We start from the raw sequence: 12,253 nt of genomic DNA, 5'->3' as shown, positions 1-12,253 counted from the left end.
GTCTGGGTTGTCGGAATGGGGACTTACCGGGTCATTCCAACCTTGGAGGACCCGGTAAGTCCCCATTCTGAAAACCATTCCCCATTGCCATTCGAGCCCCCATACGGCTCAATGGGAATGGGGAAGGAGCTAATAACGGGCCCGCAAATAGCGGGCCCGTTATTAGCTCCCTGGTCCCTTAGCGGCTCCCACTAAGGGCGGCTTTTAAAATCAACCGGCCTTAGGTGGACCCGCTAAGGGACCTCGGAATGCGGCGGTAGGGGGTTAACGGCACCGGCATCCTTACCTGTGCCGTTAACTCCTAACCGCGGCACTCGTAATGTGGCCCAATGTTTCTTCATCTGCTCATAGTCCTTCACAAAAAACCTAATCGAACACTAGATAAAATATTTTCTGCTTCAGTGTAGCTGGGATAATAATGCCCAACCAAAATGTAAAATGTGAATCCAATAAAGAGATTGGTTGATAGGCCGAAGTGGAGGTTTTATAGCACTTTTTAAATATCGGAAGAATAATCACGCATTTCCATGACTCAGGGAACCTTCCTATCCCAATCAAACGGTTAAAAATATTCGTTAAAACCAGAGCCCAAAATGCCTTTAGAAACCTTAAAAGGTCTGCTGGAATACCATCTGGTCCCAGACCTTTATTAAGTGCTTCTTTATGTATGGACACAGTGATTACCAAATGATGGAACATATTTCGAATGGAGTGTCTCCTCCCATGGATTTCTCCTCATCTTTCATCTTTGATATATCCATACCTTGCTCTGCAGTCTGTGAAATGTTGTCAACAGCAGGGCGTGCTGTGTACCATCGAGCTGATGTCCCTCGACGGTTACTATTCCTGTGTTTAGACATGATGTCGATGTGAGTATACATGGCACTCTTTGCACCCGTTGCCTCAGTTCAATTTTTCCACATGCAAAGCATGCTATCGGAACAGTTCTCTTTAAAGTCTTTATTTTTGAGAAATATTCACAATGTTTGCGCTGAAGAAAGGCTTTAAGAGATGTGTAGACTGTCACTAGAAGATGTCGATCACTGATCTGCACAGAATTTGTCTCTGGTGCGTCGGCAAAGATCACAAGATCATTGAATGTGGCTCCTGCCAGTCAATGACCAGTAAAGCCTTAAAAGAGAGAAGGTTGATACTCAGCCTAGGTCAGTCTGTTTCAAAGTCTCCATCTTCTACTCCTTTGAAGAGAAAATCTTCTGAAGGAAGGAGCTCTACCAGAGACAAGTCTCCAGAAAAAGGGCCAGGAAACACTCTAAACATTCTAAGCATTCAAGATCCAGGATCGACTTCCGTCACTCTTCTTCTTCATTGTCACAAAAGAAATTTAAGAAATGACGTCATCGCGCCTCATCTTCCGACTCCTTATCTGACAAGCGTCAGGTATGTTTTCCTGATAAAACGACCTCAGCCGCCAAGTCGGAAAGGTTCTGTCAAAAAATGAAGGACATATTTTCAAAGGTTGGCCCAGCTGGTCTCTCCAAAGTGCCGAAGAAGGCTAGTGATCCCATTGCGTCTTCCAAGACAGCAGGTAATCGAATAGGACTTTCACTCACATCCCTAAAAGCCTGGGCCAGAAGGCCTCATGGATGTTGTCTTGAACAGCGCTGATAATGTCGACCACGGAGACAACATTGAAGCCAACGGCTCCTGTGCCCTCCTTTTGAAGGAATCGAAGTCGAAAGGCTCTGCCACATCAAAGTTGGACTTGGATCCACCTTCCACCTTCAAACCTCAGTCAAAGTATTATTTCTTCAAAGCTTTCAGTTCCATTTTTGAGGAAGACGAGGAGGAAGATTATGTTATAACCTTTGGGTATGAATGTTTTGGATCGCCCGTGTTCAGGAAGAGTTGATATCCGATGAATCTCATTTAAAGGACCTGGCTACTTGTCTAACAGAAGCCAGTGGTCTTGATATCTCCCCTGAGGTATAATTTGATACCCAGATGTGAATTTACACATAATGCAGCCTATAGAATGGTTATCTATAGTGTAATTGAATATTTATATTGGGGGCGTCCTGCAAAGAACATAACTCAGGATGACCTGATTGGCATCCTGGATAAAAGTCTCCCTAAGGAGCCTCTGTTGCTCTTTCATTCAGCCTTAAAAAATACCACTGCATTTAACTGGCAGAAGCCTGACACCACTACGGTTGTTAACAAGGAGATGGTGAAGAAATACAGACCTTCTTCTGTGGACCCTGATTTTCTTTAAATGCACCTTACTCCAGAGAGTTTAGTGGTGCAAGCAGCTACTTCCACTTCAAAGGCAGCTACTTATCCGACCATTCTCCCAAGATAGGGATGATACAAAGTATGACGCCTTAGCAAAAGGGTATTCTCAGGTGGAAGCATGGCTTTAACATCCAATAATGCATTGTGTGCTCTGGCAAAATACTCTTATACCTTGTGGAATCCCATTGCACAGGCTGCCGATAAAACCCCTGAAGGTGAGATGAGAAGGGGATTTTTGGATCTTATCAATGATGGTACAGAGGCCTCTTGGCAGTCCATTAAGTCTGGCCTAGATGCATCAGACTGCATCAGCCAGTGTATGGGCCTTAGTGCAGAGATAAGAAGGTTTGCGTAGCTATGTAAGTCTGTTTTTTACCCAGACCGACAAATCAAGGCTCCTGGATATGCTCTTTGATGGTCTAACCTTTTGGGAACTCAGGCTGATGACAGCATAGAAAAGCTCCAAGCTTCTAAGTATGCTGCAAAGTCTTCAGGGGTGGCTATCAGTGAGCCGCAACAGCAACACCCACCTTGACAGACCTAGAGAAATTGTTCCTTTCACTGTTACTCCTCTTATGGCCAAAGGGGAAGAGGTCAAACTACCCAGAGAGAGCAAAGGAGGTTCACACTAGCCACCAAAAACTGTGGAAGAGAAACTGCCCAAGCAGCCACCACTTCACACAGCCGCAGCCACACAAACTCTCAGAGCACTTTGCTCAGAGGACTCTGGTGGGAGGCAGATTGACCCAGAATCTGCAAGAATGGCATTGCATTACTTCAAATTAATTGGCCCTTCAGACACCTTCAGACAGTAGCTCAATGGTACTTTCTCCTATTTCTGCAAAGGCCTCCAGATTGTCCAACGAGTGATCAATTTCTTTGGGAACCAGATCAGCTCCCTGAGCAGATAGGTGCCTTGGAAAGGGTACCTGTAGCAGAAAAATACCAGGGTTAGGGTTGGCACTCCACCTGTTTTCTGGTTCTCAAGAAAGACGGAGGACTGCAACCCATCTTGAACCTGAGATGCTTGAATAAGTTCTTCAGGAAGGACAGATTCAAGATGGTCACTATTTTGCAGATCCTCCAGGCCTTTCAGCTCCAGGATTGGATGGTGCCACTAAATCTTCAGGATGCTTATTTTCTTGTGCCTATACATCCAAAGCACAGAACATACCAAAGGTTTGCCATTGACAATTCTTTTTTTAACCATTTATTTATTCAATGGGGGTCATTATGACCTTGCCAGTATCCTGGTGATAAATCTGCCAGGATACAGGCAAATGATAAAAACCGTTTCTGGGACTCGTACTGGGCGGAATCACCACCGGATTCCGAGTGCCGGCGTGATGGTGTAAATCCCCATTCATGGAGCCACATGGGACTCCATGTGGGGACTTGCCTGGATTACCGGCAGCGATAATACAGACTATTTTTGCTGGAAGGGTGTCAGAATTAACACCAGCAGTTAGCTAGAGGTAATTCCTCCACCCCACAGGCAAACCTTAGTTTGCCGGTGTGGTAGCGTGCCGGTATGCGTTAATACCTTATCGTTGTAATGAGGCCCAATGTTCCATCACAGTAATAAAAAGAAAGACAAGATAAATCATATCACAACAAAGTAATAGGGCCCCTGGACAAACCTAACTAATACATAGATTTAGATTTAAATGCATCAGCAATCCATTATATTCTACAGATATTGAACACTTTCCTGCTTCTATTTCATACACAGAACAATGACAGCATCTCCTCATCTCCTTGCGGGATAAAAATGCAAGGTATCCATTGTCATGGGAAACCATTTGCTGCCATAAATTGACTTTTTCTGCATTAGGTAACGTCTTATGTAACACCTTATATCGCTAGGTTTAGCAGAAGGATGTAACATATCAAAATAAATCTCCTCTACTTCATTGGCTCTCACCAGTTTGTGCAGCCATTGATTCACAGTTGGTACTGCGTTATCCATACACCTCAATGCTATACATTTTCAGGCCAGAAGCAGTGCAAGCAGGATAAAATTACCAATTAAAATTGGTTGCAGCGGATCAAGACCCAGCAGACATGTTAACGGGCATTCTATAGCCTAAGTGGCAGTAATGGCCACTATCATATTGGTAACATCATTCCAGAATTATATAATGCTGGGGCAAGACAATGTCATATGTATAAAGTCTGCCCCAAGTTCCTTGCCTTTATGGCAAGCCCCAGATGAGGTGGTGCCAGATTTCTTCACCTTCAGAGGGGTATAGTATGTTTGATGTAGAACACAATATTGTAAAGCTCTGTGTTTATAATTAAGAGAGAGAAACCGTGTTTATCAACAGATCTTTTTGCATTTCCCCTCATCAATTGTGCTTCCCAGCGTAATCGGCCATCTTGTTTTGATTGTTTTGTTATCAACATTTAGAGTAAACATAGCCAGACCATAGAAAAAAGAGATAGGCTTAGAAGTGGTGTCTGCTGTTATCAGATATTTCACCAACAGGGGCTCCTGTTAGGTTCTTCAGGTATGCATAGATAGTAAGCCTTCAATTCCCCTTTAATTCATGTATAAAGAAGTGGATTAGTTAAAGAGGTGGACATATGTTCAAGAAATGTATTTAAGGCAATCAGCTGTCCATCAATATAAATCTCTCAAAATCAGGTGAATCCTCTCCTACTCAGCTCACGTTTAATTCCCTTATCAGTAGTGAATGGGATTCCTGGTGTGTTGTCTAAAGGAAGTGATGGCGCATATGGTGGGAGCAAGTTACGTTTCGTGTGTAGCTTCAGTGATGCCTATCTAGTATTTTCAACTGGATCAAACAGAGTATGGCAACAAGTGCCACTGATGGTAGGAAAAGTTCCTGTGTATGTGGCAGAGCAGTCAACTTTTCTAGTCTGATATGTCGAGGTGTCAGGGAAGGCCTATATCAATATATTGCATGTTGGAGCATGCAAACCCAGGCATATACAGCATAGTTTGGGACATTTAACCTTCCTCTACAATAATGCAGCCTCAGCATATCCCATTTAATGTGCAGCGTCTTCCCACCCCAGATGAGATTTGTTAGTACCAATCTGAGCCCCAAAAAATGAGCCGGAAAGAAGATAGATAGCAAAATTGATGAATAGATATATTAATTTAGGGAGAAGTATCATTTTAATGAGGGATATCCAACTATTAAAGGGATAGGCAACTTGGTCCAACTATCAGCTTTAAGGCATGTTTCTTCCAATAATGGTTCACAATTTGGGGAGTAGAACTGAGGAGTAACGTTAGCAACATGTATGCCCAAATATCTGACCTTATGCGGGGACCATTTAAAACACTCACAGAACCTTCCCCGCAATATGGAACTCTGATTTGTTCCACTTGATTTGCATCACAGAGTTTCACCCAAATTCTACTATTTCATCCATAAGCAGGGCAAGATTATGTACTGGGTGTTTGACAAAGTACACTAAATCATCTGTGTTTAACGAGAGCAACACATTTTGATTAAAATGCCTGAGGCCCCTGTTTGTGTGATGTTCTCTAAGAATAGCTGCAAGCGGTTCTATGGACAAAGCAAATAATATTGGGTAAAGAGGGCATCCCTGGCGTGCACCTCTGGATAATGAGAACCAATCAGATGTAACCCCATTTGCATATACATTATCAGTGGGATTAGTATAGAACAAGGACACAAGTTATATAAAATGGGAGCCCACTCCCATTCTGGTAAGCACCTTACTCATAAAAAGCCACTCCAAAGAGTTGAAAGCTGTTTCGGCATCTAAGAAAGCAGCAACAGACGGAACTGTGGGGTCAATTAGTGCCATAATACTGAAACATTTGTTAAAGTTATGAGATGAGGAGCGCACAGGTACAAATCCAGATTGGTCATTAATAACCATATCTGGAAATATATGCAGAAGTCTGCATGCCAACACTTTGGCAAATATCTTATTATCCAGATTTAACATTGATAATGGCTGATAGGATTTGCAGTCCCGTGGGTCTTTATTGGGCTTTGGGAGGACCACTATCCTGCCTTCGTTCATGGTAAGGGGAAGTTCATCAGTTTTCAGTGCCACAGTCTACATAATTAACAATTCCGGTGCTGTATTGCTCTCCCAGAGTGCACTGACAGTCATAAATCACCAGTGCTATTACGGAGCCAATACTTTGAACGCAGGAAGACGCAATAACTTGCAACCACACACTCTTAGAAAATAATGAGCACTTATACGGCTATTTATTCAAAGCTTAGAAGCAAACAGTGATAACATAGAAATGAATCACAGAAGAAACAGAGAATTCAAAAGAAAATACATCACCGTGAGTGTAATTGGATTCCTCATCTCGCCAGAAGCGGCTGGAAGACCCCGATAACAGCCAGGCCGAGAGCACAACAGCCCACAGGTATGCCGGAAGGAAGCATCCCCCCTCCGGCTGAAGTCTCACCTGACCGCTCAGGGGTTCCGCATATATGCACACTTCAAAAAGGGGTGGCAATTTCTCAAACCTTCTGGCAACACACTTGCGCATTGATGAGCAGCTGTTGGTTGCCAGCTGGGTCAACCGACAGTAACCTCAAGGAGCAAAGTGCCTCCCTCCTCTAAAAACAAGCACCACGGAAAACAGTCCCATAGCTCATAACAAGACATAACAAAGTTAGCTTTCCCAGCAGAAATGTCCTTGACTGCATACCAGGTTTGGAAAGCATGTTTTCTTCAGTATCGTGAATCTAGCTCTCAGCAAAATGAGTGCAGCTTTTCACTGCGGCATGAAGTAAATATCCATCATGGCTCCGAGCGCTCCCAGAATGCACTGCGCATCAGCGCGATGTTTTAGCTCAAGCATAACAGGTGCCAGTACATCCATTCATCCCTTATAGAACTCAGCCATAAAACCATCAGATCCAGGGGCCTTACCAGCTTATAATTTCAAGATTGCTGCCTTAATCTCCTCCACCTGCAATGGAACATTTAACTGAGTGTTCATAACTTAACCATATTAGAGTAGCTCTCTCTAGATATGCATCTAGATGAAATCTGGTCCTATCAAGTTTAGACGAGAATAAAGTTGATTAATATCATAGGAGAATTGAGATGATACATCTGCGTGTGCCACGCAGGTACCAGCATAGAAATAAAATGTCGCAGCCTTTATCCCACCTAACTAAACCAGCCAACAGCCATCCCAGTTTATCAGCTTCTGCATATCGTCTCACCATTGATCTGCTATTACATAGTTTACATTCTGATTCTGCCTGGTGATGTAATTAAGAAAGATGTGTATGCATATTTAAGAGGACCCCAGGTTGATTGGAAATGGCATGTGACTCATTAAGTGCCTTCGGTTGTGCCTGGCAGGTGATCTGCTCTCTCTGCACCAGTTTCAGAATCCCAAATTCCTTTGCAAGACACACACCTCTACTAAATGCCTTAAATGCATCCCATACCACCAGATAAGCATCCACTGATTGCATATTAGTTTGAAAATATTGTACAATCTCTTCCCTTACCCCATTTCAAAACACTAAATCTGGCATATATTCATCTTTGAATCTCCATGTAGCTGCCCAAGGGGTCCTAGTCTTGACAAAGTACTGGTGCATGGTCAAAGAGAGTGCTTGCTAGGATTTTGCATTTGGTAGTTCTATTTAGTATAGTTGTGGATCCCAACCAGATGTCCAGCCTACAGTAAGAGTTGTGGACCGAAGAGTAATATGTGTACCCACTTTCAGATAAATGTATTCTCCTCCAAATGTCCGCCATGTTTCCCAAGTTGCGATGCCAATGTCCCATTAGAGAGTATCTATCTAAGTGGTCCTGTAGTGTAGCATTGAAAACCCCACCGATCAACAATTTATAGCCAACATACAATGTGCATTTATCAAACAGCACTTGAACAAAATCAGGATTCTCTACATTGAGTCGATAGATATTAAATATCATTGTGTCTTCCGCAAAAAGACGTCCCACCACCATAATGTATCTACCCTCAGTATACATTGTAATCTCTTCTACTTTAAAATCAACATTTGTAAGCAACAATATCATCACTCCTCTCATGTAAGTAATAGCAGGCATACCAGCAACGATCTATCTCCCCACTCCCTGGTGATTGCAATATGTATATGCTTCATTTGATGCGTTTCCTGCAACAGTATAATATCTACACCATGTTGCCAGAGATATGAGAGCACCTTGCAAGGTTTACTCAGGTTATTTAACCCTTGCATATTCCAGGTAATGTATCTAAACGAGATCATTGTGACCCCTAAAAAGACTCAGGATTGAATCTTGCCCAAAACACCATAAAGGCATACAATACTTGCATCGATGCCACATAAGTAGAATGCACTGACAAAAACAAATTAAAGCATTGAGGCACTTGTGTAGAGTATGAATGTCACTTTTCACATTAAACCCAGTCCCTCCACCCCCACCCTCACTAACCTAACCAATTTTCCATCCATCAATACAGACAAATACTGGAACAACATCTAAAAGAAAAACACCAGAAAACAACTCAAAGTTACCTCTTGGCCTTGTGGGGGCTGTCCAGTACATCAACATTTATCATTATAAGTCCCCAAAGCACTGCCCTGCTGGTAAAACCAGCCATATGGCTGGGGAATGCCATGGCCAGTCAGAGGGTCTCAGCGATGTGGATGATTGAATGTGGAGAAACAAAAGTCCATGTCATCCTTCAGAGAGGTGAAGAAGTGAGATTTGTTTGCATGAATGATTTTAAGATTGGTGTGAAAAAGCATTGAATAACCAACCTGCCTGTCCCGTAAATATTGTTACACTTTGTTAAAGGTTTTCCTGAAGGCCTGTACAGTGGGGCTGTAGTCTGGGAAGATTTGAACATTGGCCAATTGGAAGTGCAATTATCCCATTCCTATGGCTGTTTTAAGGATCAAGTCTCTGTCATAGAAGTTGAAGATTTTAGCAATGATTGGTTGAGGTGGGAGACCTGGGACCAGTCTCAGACCAAGCGATCGCTGCGCCTGTTTGATCTGGAAATGGAAGGAGAAGACCGGATTGCCCAGAAATTAAGGTACATTTTTTTCCACAAATAATTTCCGGGGGCCAATAATTGACGATTCTGGGGAGCCTCTTATTGCACCTCGATCTCTTTTTCCAGATTCTCGTTCTTCGCTTGTGTCACTTTAAGCTTGGTGTGCAAGGACTTCAGTTCTATTTTTAGTCCCATAATCAGATCTTCAGATTTAGAGATTCTCAGTTCAGCCTCCGTCTTTCTAATACACAACTTTTCCATTTTAATATTGGAGGTATCAACTTTTGCATCAATGTGTCTACCTTGTCCCCGATGGCTCCAATTCCCTCCTGTAGATTATGCAGGGCAATCGCAATTGGGTCTTCCTGAGCTCCATCGTTAACATCTTCATCACCATTATGTGACATTTGATCTCGAAAACGTATAGTGTAGGACATATTTTTGGCATAGCCATCTTATTTGTCCTGTTTTTTTTATAATTTAGCCTTGTTTGCCATTGGTATTACAGGGGCGTATACCAGGAGCTGGGCTTAGGATAGCAATGAAATACAGATCTCCAAGCCCAGTTGTACCTACTACTGGAACCCTCGTTATCTGCCTACAATAAGATCCTCCAACTGCCTCACAATAGGGCTGATGTGTTTGTGATTTTATAGTGCCCTCGAGTCAGCCCCACACCTAGAGGCCCAGTCAGTGAGCAACATCCACACTGATTCCCCCTGCCTCTTAACAGAGTGCCCTCATAAAACCTCTTCACCTGAGTAGCACGGACAATGCTTGTATCACTTTTCACACAGCGATTATCTGTGCCCACACAGAGAGCAGCCGCAGAGTGTGTGTCTGTGTTTCATCCAGGGGGCCTCCTGCGTATGTTTCCTGTGGTGGGTACGACCATCATTCAAGGTCTGCTCAGCTGATGTTTTTGTGGGCACTTCCACATGTCCACACTCACCTCTGCGTTGTTGCTTCAGTCTGCCAAAGCACCGTAACAGGTGTGGCAGCTTTTTGCGATCCCCTTCGCTGGTACATCAGCTCAGGACTCAAGGTCCCACCTCTCTATCAGAGCGTAAAATATTGCGCTCAGTTTCCAGGCGTCGTCGCAGGCCCTGTTACCGTCCTCGGCCCTGGCTTCACTCCTTCTGCCACACAACACCACTCAACTTCCCTTAGCGCTGATGTCTCATCCGGCACTCATACATAGCCAAAAACCCATGGAATATTCTGCAGTGTGCGTATGTGAAATACCCCTTCGACAGGGCTTCATGTCGCCAAATTCAGCCAATGCATCCCCTTGGTCAAGCGGATTATATATCCGTCAAAGTTGTCACCAGGGCAGTGCTCTGAGAGGAGATTATTTGCAGAATAGAAGACGCATGCTCCGGAGCTCTGAACAATAGCAGACATGTTTTTACCCGTGCACCAGTGCCCACCCCCTGCCATTGACCATTCTCACTATCAAATTTGAGTATTGCCTTTTCGAGCTCACCTTCGCCTGAGGGTTTTCACCAAGTGGATGTTTGTGCTGGCAGCAAATCCAAGCAGAGGAGGGATCACGTCTTTCCCTTCCTAGACGATTGGCTGATCAGAACTTGTCTTGGGCACAAGCAAAATGCAAAGAACTGCAGGAGCAAAACAGAAATGTATAAAGCAGCTATTAGCAGATTACAGAATTGGTATATTTGCAATTTGACCAAGACAACAAAACACTGGTACTTTAGTTGGTTGGGTGAACATCTGGGTGTAATTTGAACCAACCCTCACCAGCTAGTGTGCACATGTGCTGAAAATGGACAGGGTGCATGCAATCCTTTGTTTACAAAGCAACAAAGAAGCAGCTTGAGGCGGCGGGCCTGGAGAGGCTATGGAAAAAATGTCTGTATATGGCAGATCCTAAAAATATTGTGGTTCCTAAAAATATAAAGAGAATACGAAATATATATTTTGACGCAAATAACACAATACATTAATGTAGTGTATTGTAAAGTGCTCTGAAAAGAAATAGGGTGGGAACAGTTAGTGGCATGAGGAAAGGCAGATGCACATTTTTGGGTTTTGATGCTTTCAAGAAGGAAGTAGCTGAGTCTTGAGTGCAGATGTGATTCTAGGTGCGTAATGGCTGACACACCTTGGGTGTGCTTTGCATCCAAAGTGGAGAGCCCAAGATTCAAAGTTTGAGGTCAGTGCTGTGAGGATTTAGTCAGCCACTAGTGTGGGGGTTACGATAGGGCACGTGGGTGAGCAGTGGTGTTGCTCTATTAGTGTTGGATGTTTGTAGGCCACTTGCTGCTGTATGTGGTTAGGTTGTGTGAGTAGGATAAAGTGGAGAGAGGTGTTCTGGTATTGGAAATTTGGTAGAGACTCTGCTGAAAGGATTCTTGCTGTTCTGGTTTAGATAAAAGGGCACACTCTCCACTGCTCCTTGTTGTCTAGTGACCTGTGGCATGTTTGCAATAGGATGAGTCTGATTCCATTTGAAAGGTCGTGGGGAGACGGACCTGAATGGGTCTCATCTCCGATAGAGCTTTGTTGACAGGTTGTGAATACGTTTGCAAAGTGTTCGTATACCTAGTCCTGTCAATGTTACCCTGAATGGAAATCTGTTGATAAAGGTTTGTGTGTGAAGGTTTGTGCTGGTGTCGGGTTTTTCTGCAGGTCTTTGAGAAAGTAAGAATGTAACGATGAGTGATGATGTGGCTATTAGAACTTCCAGACGACCACAGCATCACTTTTATTTTTACAGGTCCATGTGGTATTATTAGGGACCCGTGCATTCATGGTGTCCAGGCTGCAACAACTGCCCTTCCAGACATTAACAACACAATTGATGAAGTTATCCTCAGCGGAGTAGCATGCCGTTGCAGTTGAGCAATATGTAGCTCACTTCGTGGGAATACGTAAGTGGTAAACAAGGGTTATCAAAGTGCGACACTTAATCTTCTTGAAAGTTCAGGTTCACGACGAGGCTGTTTTGTTGGCTGCAAACTGAAACGATGGCAGCTC

This window comes from Ambystoma mexicanum, chromosome 5q, assembly GCF_040938575.1.
Source record: "Ambystoma mexicanum isolate Mex_15411 chromosome 5q, UKY_AmexF1_1, whole genome shotgun sequence".
Taxonomy (NCBI): Eukaryota; Metazoa; Chordata; class Amphibia; order Caudata; family Ambystomatidae; genus Ambystoma; species Ambystoma mexicanum.
This window is presented reverse-complemented; position numbering follows the sequence as displayed.